The sequence below is a fragment of the Budorcas taxicolor genome, chromosome 5 (genome assembly GCF_023091745.1).
Source record: "Budorcas taxicolor isolate Tak-1 chromosome 5, Takin1.1, whole genome shotgun sequence".
Classification (NCBI taxonomy): domain Eukaryota; kingdom Metazoa; phylum Chordata; class Mammalia; order Artiodactyla; family Bovidae; genus Budorcas; species Budorcas taxicolor.
Window position 1 is genome coordinate 146,186,936 of NC_068914.1, and position 14,465 is coordinate 146,201,400.

At 41.5% G+C, this 14,465-nt stretch overlaps 1 pseudogene; it reads right to left on the bottom strand.

Moving 5' to 3' along the window:
• The window catches only part of LOC128048719 (antigen WC1.1-like), a 58,662-nt pseudogene that overhangs the window by 18,777 nt on the left and 25,420 nt on the right, over window positions 1–14,465 (bottom strand).

Genomic DNA, 14,465 nt, shown 5'->3' on the forward strand with positions numbered 1-14,465 from the left:
TCTTCCAAAGTTTTGGCCTGTACAGATGTCTTAGAAGAAAAAATGGGCAGAGAATCTCTTATAGTAACAATGGAAGGAGAACCCATGACTCAGAGCACTTCATTCAAAGTTCTCTGGTCTTACCTGCAGAGGCCTATGGACATTTACATCTAAAATTTCAAAAGAGGCTTGCAATTTGGCACAAATCCATCAATTCCTGTCTGATCTGTTTCGTGACATCCTCTGTGCCTCCACTCCTACTAACCTAGTGTAAAATAATGCCTCACACTGTAGGTACAGAAACAACTCCATCCACGACAGTGTGTCCTCATTCCAGCCCTCCCTTCCTATAGACTAATTGTGCGAAGGGATTTGTGTGGTGATTTGAAATGTCTCATGTGATTGATCTCCATCTTCATTATGAAGATCAGTTTTCATTGGAATAGTTTAATCTACTATGTCAGGTAAGATCACTGGAGAAGAAACAGCAGAGACTTACAGCAGGAAAGTAAATGAAGCACATCACCCGCAGAAGCTTTGTGCATTCAGGGAGGATGGGCCTGTCTCAGTCCTCTCTAGCCCATCTATCTCCTATTGCCCCAGTGATCAGACGCCAGCTTCCATGGACCTTTTCATTCTGCCATCACAGGGCGATACACTGACCATACCTGAGCAGATGACCCCGGCATCGTTGTCGTGACTGCAGTTGTGCACTCCCCAGCCCTGGGAAGGGCACTTCCACACGTGAGATTCCTTTCCTCTGCAGTCCAGTGTGTCCAGCCAGATGGGCCCTGATCCTGACCCAAAGTGAGCAGACCCCATGGCATTGAGGGCATCTCCACAGCCCAGCTGCCTGCACACCACACGGGCATCATCCAAGTCCCAGCCGTTATCACAGATGGTGCCCCAGGAGCCCTGGTCAAGGATCTCCACTCTCCCGGCGCAGGGACCTCCTCCATCCACCAGGCGGAGCTGTCTGCTGTCTGAGGAGAGAGAAATGGGACAATGGGGCATTGACAGTGGGGATAAGGGTCTTCTGTCCTGGAGGACCTTCACCTGAGTAGTAGGGGGGCGCTCTCCTCCGAGGCGTCAGAGTCCCCTGGTTCTGACAGGGAGTCATTGCACTGGGGCAGCACCCGAGTGTGGTTTCTTACAGCAGTGACAGGAGAATAATAACATTGAAAATGGGCACAAACAGGAAATATTACGCTACTGAGTAGGGTGAGACAGGAGTGTTAACCTTTGATTTGTAGAGTTCTGCACAGCATCTGAGAAAGATTTACAGGAAATGTTAGTCTGTCTACCCGGAGCAGTTGAATGAGTTCAGAGTCACAGGAATGGGCTGGCTGCTGGATGGATTCCTTACAAGCCACACACATATTGGTGCCCTTGACCTGAGAGTTAAAGGGATTAGATCAAAGGAAATGGAATCAGGAACTGGCCTCATCAGAAGCCTCAGGTAGCAGCCATGAATCCTCTATCGTTAGAATCTTTCTCCTTGGTACAGTCATGCAGAATTGAAAAACAAATGGTCCTTGAGATGTGTTGGTTTGCCCCGGAATACTTCACTGATGGTTCTAAGCTTGAGACTGCAGACCTGGATACTTTGTTTTAAGAAAATGGGATCTCTTTGAGTGGATTGGGCAACCTTGCATAAGAAGTTGGTCAGGTGATATTGGTTGACATCGACCAGATTCCACTGGGAATCTTGGAATGCTGCTTCTTCTCTCAAGTAAATATTATCTTTTCTTGCACTTTGTGGCAGGAATCGCTATTATTCAAAGTTGGGGGCTATTTGTTCTCCAGAGGGAAAATATTATGCATTTCTAACTTTACCATAGAGCAGAAATAGGTTAAATTCTTGCTCTGAAAGCACTTGAACAAAGGATATTGACAGGCTCACTGTGTTGTTCTTCTTTAGTACATAAAAAACCATGTAAGGAAAGGTTAAATGATGTCTACTCGGTGTTGCACTTTAGGTGAATGCTGAAGCGGAGAATAAAATCTAGAATTTTGTATTTCCACGAAGAGGGATTCCAATGGAGGGGTTCACAGCAGGCCAATCGTCTACTGGATACAACTTAAAATGCTATAAAATGTTAGATAAAAAATGAAGATATTAGACATTTGTGGACACAATATGAACTAAACATGCTAAAATTCTAAAGAGTGGAGATCATTTCATTGTTAGCCAAGGATCTGAAGCTTCTCTTTCTCTATGGGAATTTCCCAGTTTGTTGCCTGGGTTAATGGATCAAAGTGGGACAGAGAAGCCTGAATGATTTAGGGGTTACCTGGTGCTGCAGTGACAAAATTGCAGACTTGAGAGCCTCTCTCATATAGCAGATTTTCTCCTCAAATATCTGCCCAGTAAACACACTGTCAGTGGCAGAAGGCCAGAGAACTGTGTCAAACACCTTGGAAACAGAGTGGATCTTCCCTCATCCTCCTGACGGCTGAGCTACCAAAATAATCAGGTTTTCAATCATAAACTCTGAAAGCCCATAACACAGGGGCAGAGAAATCAGAGGTAGACTGAGTGCTACAAATACTGCCACCCAGACTTGTGACAGCTCAACTCTAGCTAGTGTTTAGACATCTGGGTGATCTAAGCCCCTCCTCCCACTTGCTTAACAAAACAGAATATGAATCCTTTCAGGTGTGAGAAAATGTATCTGGGATATCTTATTTTCTTATGCATCATTTCTCTCATTCAGTTAAAAATTGCATGGCATGTAAAGAGATGGATGACTTGACAAATTTAAAACTTGAAAAAAGGAAGGTAAGAGAAGGCAGAGAGACACATGCTAGATATGCTGGAGTTAGCAGATAAGGATTTTAACTATGAACAATGTGTTTAGGGGAAAAGGGGAAAGGAAAGAATCAATAGGTGAAAAATGAAAAATGTTAACAAATAACTGTAACTATAAGAAAATCAAAGGAACAGTTGCCAACTGAAAATAAAATATCTAGAATTAAGAACTGAATGAATAGGTTTAAAAGAATTTTAGACAGAACTGAACACAGAATTAGTGTTTTAGAGGAGTCCTAGAGTTGAGAGATGAGGAGGAGGAAAAAGAGAAGCAGGAGAAGGAAAAAGAGGGGGAATAGGAGGAGAAGAGAAACAGAGACAGTGCAGCAGAAGTAATATTTGAAGATAAAATAATTAAGACTCTTTTTAAATGGACAGAAGGCTATGAAAACCTCCACATCTAGTAAAGCTGCAGAAAATCAAAGGAAAATCTGGAATAAATGTGTTTAATACCAAAGAAAGAAAAAAAGGAGAGAAAAAGGAACTTGAAGCACATGGGTCAATTAAAAGGAAATGGTAGATACTAACCCAACAATATCAGTAATTGGATTTGCAATCTAATTACAATGGATTAGATACTTCAAATTAAAGCCCCTCTACTAACTGAAAAACCAAAAAAATTCATGTAAATGCTACCTGCAAGATACTCACATTGTATATGAGAGCAAAGAAAGGTCAAAAGTAAAATGATGGGGGAAACTGTATATACTATGTGAATGCTAGGCTTCTCAGGTGGTGCTAGTGGTAAAGAACCTGCCTGCCAATGTAGGAGACATAAAAGACGTGCGTGCAATCCCTAGGTCAGAAAGATCTCCTGGAGGAGGGCATGGCAACCCACTCCAGTATTCTTGCCTGGAGAATCCCATGGACAGAGGAGCCTGGCTGGCTACAGTCCTTAGCAAAGAGTTGGACATGACTGAAATGATTTAGCAAGCCGCACACATGTGAATACTAACTATAAGAAAGCTGCAGTAGCTATAGCAAGGTCACAGAAAGGAGACTTTAAGGGAGGATGTGCTAATTTAGTTAAAGAGGATAATATCATGATTACACGGTGACACACCCTTAATAAAGATATTACAGATATCTGAATCCAGGGAAGATATCGAAGCATAGCTTTGAAATACAGAATAATACTTCACAGAATGAAAAAGAGAAATAGACAAAATAACAATCAACCTGGGGGAACTTTAACAAATCTTTTTCAATACCATGCAGACCAGGCATACAAAATAGAAGGAAGACTATAGTAGACGTAAAACACCACAATCCACACATTTAGCTAAATAACATATAAAGAGAAATGCACCCAATAATGAAAGAACTCACATTATTGTAAATGCACTAGGAACATTTATCAAAAATGACCATATGGTAGGACAAAAGCCTTCAGATAATTGAATTTATACAGAGTATTTACTCTGACCACAGTGTAATTAAATTAAGAATTAATAAGAAAATATGGTTAGCCATCCTTATTGGAGAAATTAAGCAACACCCTTCTGAAACAGTACCTGGGTCTGGGAATTTAAACATTAGAATTTAAACATTAGAAAATATTGTGAAATAGTGATAGCAAAGATATATACCTAAATTCTTCTAATGCAACTAAAGTAGTGCTTAAGGGAAATTTATACCTTAGATTTAGAAAAGAAGAAAGGCTAAAAATGAAAAAACATGTAAGCTTCTATTTAAGAAACTAGGAGAAGAGAAAATAAAGCATAAAGGATACAGAAGTTAGGATTAACAAAGAAAAGAACAAAAATTAATTTTAAAAAAGAAGGTAAGGATGGTGGTAGTGATGGTGGTTTACTCCCTAAGTCAAGTCCTACTCTTGCGACTCCACGGACTGTGGCCCACCAGGCTCCTCTGTCCATGGGATTTTAGGCAAGAATATTGGAGAGGGTTGCCGTTTCCTTCTCCATGGGATCTTCTTAACCCAGAGACTGAACCTGCGTCTCCTGCTTTGCAGGTGGTCTCCTGCATTGCAAACGGATTCTTTACCGCTGAGCCACCAGGGAAGCCCAAGGTAAGCATGAGAGAGAAAACAGAGGAAAACCTTTCAAACATGGCTCCTTGAAAACTGATAACCACTGAGCAATACTAAACAAGAACAAGGAGAAAATGAAGTTAACAATACCAAGAGTGAAGAAATGTCATTATAAATCATTCAAATTTTTTGGTCATAGTTTTATTGAGATTAAATTTGCATATCTAGGGTCAGACTTTATTTTTTGGGACTCCAAAATCACTGCAGATGGTGACTGCAGCAATGAAATTAAAAGATGCTTACTCTTTGGAAGAAAAGTTATGACCTACCTAGATAGTATATTCAAAAGCAGAGACATTACTTTGCCGACTAAGGTCCGCCTAGTCAAGGCTATGGTTTTTCCTGTGGTCATGTATAGATGTGAGAGTTGGACTGTGAAGAAGGCTGAGCGCCGAAGAATTGATGCTTTTGAACTGTGGTGTTGGAGAAGACTCTTGAAGGTCCCTTGGACTGCAAGGAGTTCCAACCAGTCCATTCTGAAGGAGATCAGCCCCGGGATTTCTTTGGAAGGAATGATGCTAAAGCTGAAGCTCCAGTACTTTGGACACCTATGCGAAGAGTTGACTCACTGGAAAAGACTCTGATGCTGGGAGGGGTTGGGGGCAGGAGGAGAAGGGGACGACCGAGGATGAGATGGTTAGATGGCATCACGGACTCGATGGACGTGAGTCTGAGTGAACTCCGGGCAATGGTGACAGACAGGGGGGCCTGGCGTGCTGCGATTCATGGGGCCGTAAAGAGTCGGATACGACTGAGCGACTGAACTGAATTGAACTGAATGTGGATAAATACTCAGAAGATTTTCAGTTTCTCCACAACCTTGACAACACTTATTCTTTTTTTTTAAATCATAGCCATTTTGAGAGGTGTGAGATGATATCTCTTATGGCTTTGATTTACATTTCCCTGATGACTAATAATGTTGAGCATATTTTCCTATACCTATTGTCTATTTCTATATCTTCTTTGGAGAAATGTCCATTCAAGCCACTGGCTAATTTTTTAATTGGGTTATTATGGTTCTTTTCTTGTTGTTTTGTCCTTGAGTTGTAGGATTTCCTTATATATTTTGCAAATTGTCTATTTTTGCCTGTTCTTCTGGTGTCATATCCATGAAATCATGAAATAATGTGTATGTATTTGGTGAGGAACTAAATTATCAGATATCTAAAATGTAATTTGTATCTGCTGATGATATTAAAACATCACACACAGTAAAATAAATTCAGATTCAGTAAGATTATAGATATTCTTTACTCAAATTATAAAATTATTTGAAGAAAATAAAATGATTAAAAGCTATTTTGAGATGAAGAATGGCATCTGAAACACTGCATTAAAGGCAGAATTCATAAAAGTAAAGCATAGTATATTTGATCATATAACCACACCACATACACAACCCTAAAGACATATGCAAAAAATGGGGTAAATACTTCCAGTAGTATTTAAGAAAAGCAGTAAGTGGTGTTAATTTGTAGAGAGTTCCTATAAATAAATGAAATTTTAAACATTCTGGAGAAAAAAATATAAACGATGATGGAAGATATCTTAAAGATATCTGAAATACTTTTAAGTATTTACTTACTTATCATGTCCACATTCCACAACAAATACACACACATATACCCCTGAATGAAAGTTCCAGGGAAGGACCTTGCACATCTTATTTACTCCATGTTTCTGCTATTAGGATGGTGATTGCACATTCACCATTCAACAAGAATGCATGGAGAAGCTTTCCTAAATACCATGATGGGGCTTGATAAATATTTATTGAATGAATAAGTAGATGAATAAAATTCAATGAAATAGAATTTCTTTAAATTCATGGTAATCAGCAAAACAGTAAAGCAAATATAAATTAATGGTAATGTTTTCTGATAATAAATGGTGCAAATTAAAAGTAATTAGTGCATTAGCACAGAATTAATTTATATTCAATTTCCACTCATGCAAAGTTTTAAATGTTTTTCTTAAATTTATTTTTGGCTGTACTGGATCTTGGTGCTGCACATGGGCTTTCTCTAGTTGTGGTGCACAGGCTTAGTTTTTCCATGGCATATGGAATCTTCCTGGGGTGTGTGCAGGTGTGTGCTGTTTCTTCAGTCGTGTCCAACCCTGTGTGACCCAATGGACTGTAGCCTGCCAGGCTCACCTCTTCATGGGGTTCTCCAGGCATGAATACTGGAGTGAGTTCCCATGCCCTCCTCCAGAGGATCTTCCAGACCCAGGGATCAAACCTGCATCTCTTATATCTTCTGCACTGGCAGGCAGGTTCTTTACTGCTTCCTGGACAGGAGATCAGACTCATGTCCTCTGCATTGGCAGGTAGATTTTTAACCACTGGACCACTCGGGAAGCCCCACTTATGCAATTTTCAATGGACAATTATTAAATGAATTCTAAGCTACTGTTATGTGTTATTCAGTATGGCATTGGTCAAGCAAAGGTTGCTATAAAGAGAGAAAACTCTTAAAAAATGGAATATATAAAAAAAGTCAGAAAAAAAAAGGTATCTAGTAAGGCAGACATGTCTGCAGTAGACTTAAATAAATTTTCTAAGAAAGATTTGTATTTAGAGGAAGCAAAAATAACCAAAAAAAGACACAAAAGAATTGTAAGTGAAAGAAATACACATAAGTTCAAAAAACACAAGAAAATGGAAGTGTAAATGGTTCTTGTCATAAAATATGAGAACTTGTGTATTCTCTCCACATCATCCTACCAAACTTTCTACCCACTTCATGCAGAGAACCTCTGAAAAAATGATGGCATGGCCTCTGTGGGGTGATTGCTCACTTTCAGGGTCAGAGACTTCCCCACAACCCATTTTATGGTGCTTTATTGTCAAAAAAAATCATATATAAAAGTCCAATAGTTTAACACTACTTTGGCCTTTGAATGAAAAGACAAAGAGATGAAGAAACAGAGGCAAGGAAAGGGACAAATCTCTGCTTTTGAAATATCTATCTCATTTAGTTTAATCCATCTCATTCTCTCATTTGTAGATTTCAAGCAATGCCCAACATATCATTCAAGGTATTCCTGAATGGGGTGTGTGTGGAAGGTGGGGAATAAGAGAGAGAGAAATGTTGAAGGAAGTAAGGTGCTATGGTTTGACTATTTGTCACCCCACCAACTTTTTTTTTTTTAATTCCAATTCCCAGTATAATGGTATGAAGTGGTGGAGCCTTCTCAAACTCCTCCAAAAAGGATGAAAGGAACACTTCCAAAGCCATTTTATGGGGCCAAGATTATCCTGATACCAAAACCAGACAAGGACACCACAAGAAAAGAAAATACTGGCTAATATCCCAAATAAATATAGATGCAAAAATCCTCAACAAAATATTAGAAAACCAAATTCAACAATACATGAAGAGAATACTGGACAACCCACTCCAGTATCGTTGCCTGAGAAATCTAAGACAGCGGAGCCTAGCAAGCTATAGTCCATTGGATCGCAAAGTATCAGACACAACTTAGCGACTAAACAACAACAATAATAACAACACCAAGATCAACAGAGATTTGTTCCAAGGGTGCAAGGATGGTTCAATATTCACAAATTAATCGGTGTGATACACCAAATAAGATAAAGGCAAAAAAATCATATCCTTTCAACAGATGCAGAACAAATATTTGACAAAATTCAACAGCCATTTATGATACAAAAGATCTTTACAAAGTAGGTATAAAGGGATTATTCCTCAACACAATAAGTATCATATGACAAACCCTCAGCAAACTCCCTACTCAACTGTAAAGAGCTGAAAGCTTTTCTTCTGAGATCAAACACAAGGCAAAAATGCCTACTCTCATCACTTTTATTCAACATAGTTTTGGTAGTTCTAGTCAGAATCATCAAGCAAGCAAAAGAAAATAAGAACATCCAAATCTGAAATGAAGAGTCAAAACTGAGACACTATTGAAAACTTTAGACATTGTGAAAGATATTGAAGAAGGCACAAATAAACTGAACGATATTCTGTGCTCATGGATTGGATGACCTAATATTGTTAAAATGCTCATACTACACAAAGCAACCTACAGATCCACTACCATCCTTATCCAAATTTCAATGAAAATTTTCAGAGATATGGAACAAACGATTCTAAAATTTGTGTGGAACCACAAAAGACCCTGAATAGCCAAAGAAATCCTGAGAAAGAATGATAGAAGTGTCATGCTTCCTGATTTCAAACTATATAACAAAGCTGTGTTAATCAAACAGTATGGTACTGCTATAAAAATGGACACAGAAATCACTGGAACAGAATAGAGATCCCAGAAGTAACCCCAAATACATGTGGTCAATCAATTTATGACAAAAAAGTAGAGATTATACCATCGGGAAAGCCTTGTCTCTTCAAAAATGGTGTTGGGAAAGCTGGACAGTTACATGCAAAAGAATGAAACTGGAAAATTCTTGCACCATTCACAAAAATTAACTCAAAATGGATTAAAGACTTGATCATAAGTCCTGAAGCCATAAAAGTCCTAGAAGAGGGTCTTCCCTTGTGGCTGTGGTAAAGAATCCACCCACCAGTGCAGGAGACTCAAGTGTGCTCCTTGACCCAGGAAGATCCCACATGCCACAGGGCAACTCAGCCCATTGGCCACAACTATTGAGCCTGTGCTTTAGAGCCCAGGAATGGCAACTACTGAGCCCACGTGCCACAACTACTGAAGCTCAGTGCCCTCCAGCCTGTTCTCCTCAACAAAAGAAGCCACTTCAATAAGAAGCCTGTGCAATGCAAAGAAGAGTAGCCCCTGCTCACTGCAACTAGAGAAAAGCCCATGCAGCGCAAAGACCCAGCACAGCCAAAATAAATAAATTTTAAAAATTATTTTAAAAAAAATCCTAGAAGGAAAATTAGGATGAAAAGGTCCTGACATCAATCATCATGAGGATATTTTGGGTTTGATGCCAAAAGCAAAAGCAACAAGAGCAAAAATAAGCTTTGAAACTATAGAAAACTAAGAAACTTCTGCACAACAAAGGGAAAAGGTCAACAAAATGAAAAGGTAATTTATGGAGTTGGAGAAAATTTCTGACAAGGGTTAATACTCAAAATACTTAAAGAATTCATACATCTCAATAGCAAAAGCAAACCAACAAACAATCTCATTAAAAAATGGGCAGAGGACATGAATAGACATTTTTTTTTCAAAGAAGACATAAAGTAGGCCAACAGGTAAATGAAAAGGTGCACAATGTTATGTCATTAGAAAAATGCAAATCAAACTATAATGGGGTAATATCTCACATCTGTTAGAATGGCTTTTATCCAAAAGACAAGAAATAACAGGAGTTGGTGAAAACGCAGAGAGAAGGCAAAACTTGTGCACAGTTGGGCGGGGAGGGGGGAATGTAAGTTGATGCAGCCCCTATGGAGAACAGTATTGAGGTTCTCCAAAAATTAAAAATAAAACTGTCATATGGTTCATCAGTTTCACTTCTGGGTATTTATCTGAAAGAAACAAAATACCAAGTTGAAAAAACTATGTGCAACCAAATGTTCATTGCAGCATTATTTACAATAGCCAAACAACATAGGTCTTCACTGATGGATAAATGGGCAAGGAAAATGTAATATGTACAGCCAACAAAAAGAAGAAAATCCTGCCATGTGTAGCAACATGGATGAACCTAGAGGGCATTATGCTAAGTGAAACAAATACCATTTGATCTAATTTATATGTGGAATCTTAAATCAAATTTAAAAAAGGTGGGGGGGGGGCGCGGTTCAGAGATGCAGAGAACAGTGTGGGGGTTGCCAGAGGTGGATTGATGTGGGCAAAACAAGTGGAGGTAGTCAAAAGGTACAAACTTGCAGTTCTAAAGTGAACTCCATGAAGATGTAATGTACAGCATGGTGACTACAATGAATTCTGTATTGTATACTTGAAATTTGGTAAGAAAAATTCTCCTTAAAAAATTGTAATGATATATGGTGATGGATATTACTAGACTTATTGTGGTGATCATTTACCAATATACAGAAATATATAAGCATTACATTTTACACCTGAAACTAATATAATGTTATGTGAATTATATCCAAATTAAACTCTAAATCACAGGGTTGAAACATGGATTAAATTAGCTCCATCCTAACGTTATTTTGTGGACCCAACTTAAACTCATCACTTAGACATTTTAAAATATAAAATCTCACTACTGACATCCTACAGGGTTGGGACAGATACACAGAAACAGACAGTAAGTCACCTGCACACGAGATATAGGCTTCCTCCTTGGGAGAGCAGGAAGTGTAATTCCAAGGGTCAGAAGGACACTGCCAGAGAGAGTTGTCAGTTTTCCGACACCGGATTCCATTCACCCACTGGGGTCTAGAACCTTCTCTAAGAGCAACAGAAGGGTTGAGACTTCCACTGTCCCCACAGCCAAGCTGTCTGCAGATGATGGACACGGTGACATCATCCATGGGGCTGCTGCAGACACTGCCCCAGGTCCCGTTGTAGAAAACTTCCAGCCACCCAGCACACTGCTGGTCCTCACTCACCATCCTGAGGGCCAGGAACTCTGAGATTGAAAGGGAGGAAACAGGACACAGTGAGCACTCTGCTCAGTGCTCTGGGTTTTCCTCGTTCCCAGAAATCATGAACACTCACCCTGACTCAGCTGAGATACCCACTAGGTGACAAGACTGAATTCTGTCTCCCTTTTACTTGACTTTGTCCATTAATGTCTGTCTTTCTATTTCTACCACAATGATGTAGTGAATACAAACAGAGAGAAAGGCCAACATAGGCACCTGCAGGGAAGGGCCCTGAGCCTTGTTTCCTGAAAAAACCTGTAAAAGAGCATGTGAAAGGGATATGGGTAGTGGAGAAACAGGCAGAATGGTGAACCCACAAATGTCTATGTTCCAATCTTTCAATCCGGTGAATGTTGCCTTATATTTCAAAAGGCATTTTACAGACATTATTAAGACAAGAAACTTAGGAGCTTGGGATGGTGAGACTAACCTGCAAGATTGTGAATAAATCATATAAACCCAATGTAATTATCCCTAAAATGGAATACTCTTCCTGAGTGTGGTTAGAGGAAGATGAGACTCTGAAGAATGGTCAGAGGAGGGAATGTTGTCTGAAGAAGGAGATGGGCTCCAAGCCAAGGAATGAGGCCACATAGAAACCAGAAAAGGCTGGGAAAAGTGTTCCCCAGGGCCTCCAGGAAGAACGCAGCCCTGTGGACATGGGCATGTTGGTCTGCAGAGACCCTTGTCAGACTCCTTGGGTACAGAACTGAACGGAGTAAATCTGTGCTTTCATTACAACGTCAAGAGGCTCTCCAGACTGTACTACCACAGGGAATGGAAGAGAGAGCCCTGCTTTCATGTGGAAACCATAAGAAACGGCTCTGCCGGGAAACACTGGTGAGAAGAAAGGACCAGAATCTCAGCTGCTGCAGGAGGAAGTGAAAGCGCCTCATCTTCACGTCTGCTGGAAACACAGGCTCCTTGGGAGGAAGCCTTCTTCTCTAGTCCTTTCAGCATCTCTCCCTCAGGGCTCAGATCCCCGTCCTCCAGGGCCCCACCACTCCGCCAAACTGTGGACAGTGTGCAGCGCAGACCTGAGCAGATGACCCCTGCGTCCTGCTTGTGTCTGCAGTCATGCCGCCCCCAGCCCCGGGAAGGGCACTTCCACACGTGGGACTCCTTTCCTGTGCAGTTCAGATCATCCAGCCAGATGGGCCCTGATCCTGCCCCGAAGTGAGCAGACCTCGTGGCATTGAGGGCTTCTCCACAGCCCAGCTGCCTGCACACCACGCGGGCATCGTCCAAGTTCCAGCCGTCATCACAGATGGTGCCCCAGGAGTCCTGGTCAAGAATCTCCACTCTCCCGGCGCAGGGACCGCCCCCGTCCACCAGGCGGAGCCGTCTGCTGTCTGAGGAGAGAGAAATCGGACAATGCGGCGGTGACCCGGGCGGTGACCGGGGCGGTGACCCGGGCTGGTGGGCGGGGTGGGGGGCGGTGGTTAAGCGCCTTCTGTCCAGTAGGACCCTCACCTGAGCAGTAGGGGGCGCTCTCCTCTGAGGCCGCAGAGCCTGTTGGTTCAGGGAGGGAGTTGCTGCACTGGGGCAGCACCTGGGTCTGGTTTCCTGCAGAAATAGCAATGATCAGAGGGACATAAGTTAAAGCAAACTCCGGGAGATAGTGAAGGATAGAGAAGCCTGGCGTGCTGCACTCCAGGAAATCGAAAAGAATTGGACACAACTTCCAGTAGTCATGTATGGATGTGAGAGTTGGACTGTGAAGAAGGCTGAGGGCCAAAGAATTGATGCTTTTGAAGTGTGGTGTTGGAGAAGACTCTTGAGAGTCCCTTGGACTGCAAGGAGATCCAACCAGTCCATTCAGAAGGAGACCAGCCCTGGGATTTCTCTGGAAGGAATGATGTTAAAGCTGAAACTCCAGTACTTTGGACACCTCATGCGAAGAGTTGACTCATTGGAAAAGACTCTGATGCTGGGAGGGGTTGGGGGCAGGAGGAGAAGGGGACGACAGAGGATGAGATGGCTGGATGGCATCATTGACTCGATGGATGTGAATCTGAGTGAAGTCCGAGAGTTGGTGATGGACAGGGAGGCCTGGCGTGCTGCGATTCATGGGGTCGCAAAGAGTCGGACATGACTGAGCGACTGAACTGAACTGAACTGAGCGACTTTATGGCAGCGCATAATTTTTGCTGTTACATTCACTGAGAAGTGAGGTCTGTGCCTCCTTCCCTTAAAGTTCTGCTGAACTTCTTGAATTCCTAGTAAGTAATGCTGCTGCTGCTAAGTCGCTTCGGTCGTGTCCGACTCTGTGCGACCCCATAGACGTCACCCCACGAGGCTTCTCTGTCCCTGGGTTTCTCCAGTCAAGAATACTGGAATGGGTTGCCATTGCCTTCTCCAATGCATGCATGCATGCCAAGCCGCCCCAGTCATGCCCGACTCTGTAGTGATAGAAGGGAGTTAAGGTAAAGTTGCTTGACTCTCAGCACTAGGCCTGAAAACTCATGCAGCCTCGTGTGAAATCACTGAGGACCTTTGCTTTAGGGCAAGTCTGCCCTGTTGAGACTCTCGTCCTGCGGAGATTGTCATATGCAGGTCTCTGGTCGCTCAGTTCAACCCAGCTGACCTCCCAGCTGCCAGGCTTTCCTCATGAACCATCCTGGGTCCCCAGCCCAGTGTCCTCAGATGATGTCAGCCCCAGCTGATACTGGGCCGCAACCTGATAAGACTCCAAGACAATACAAATCGGAGCACTTCCCAAATTCCTTCCCAAACTCCAGGAAACCATGAGCAAAAGTAAAAAGGGGTTTTAAGATGCTAAGTTTTATGGGAAATTTAGTTATGCAGCAATAGTAAACAAACACTTATAATTAGCATGCTACTAACTATTTACTGAAGACAAACGAAGTGTTTGTTTTCAGAAGAAAAGTATATGCATTTTATATGCATATATTTGTATATGCAAATTTGTATATGCATGTATACCAAGGAATGAGGCCGCTATACAAATAGTATAAATTTGTGTATGCATATGCATAGCATCTTTATCCATAATGGCCCAAATTTGGGATGCCACCTAAAATATGTGACATTG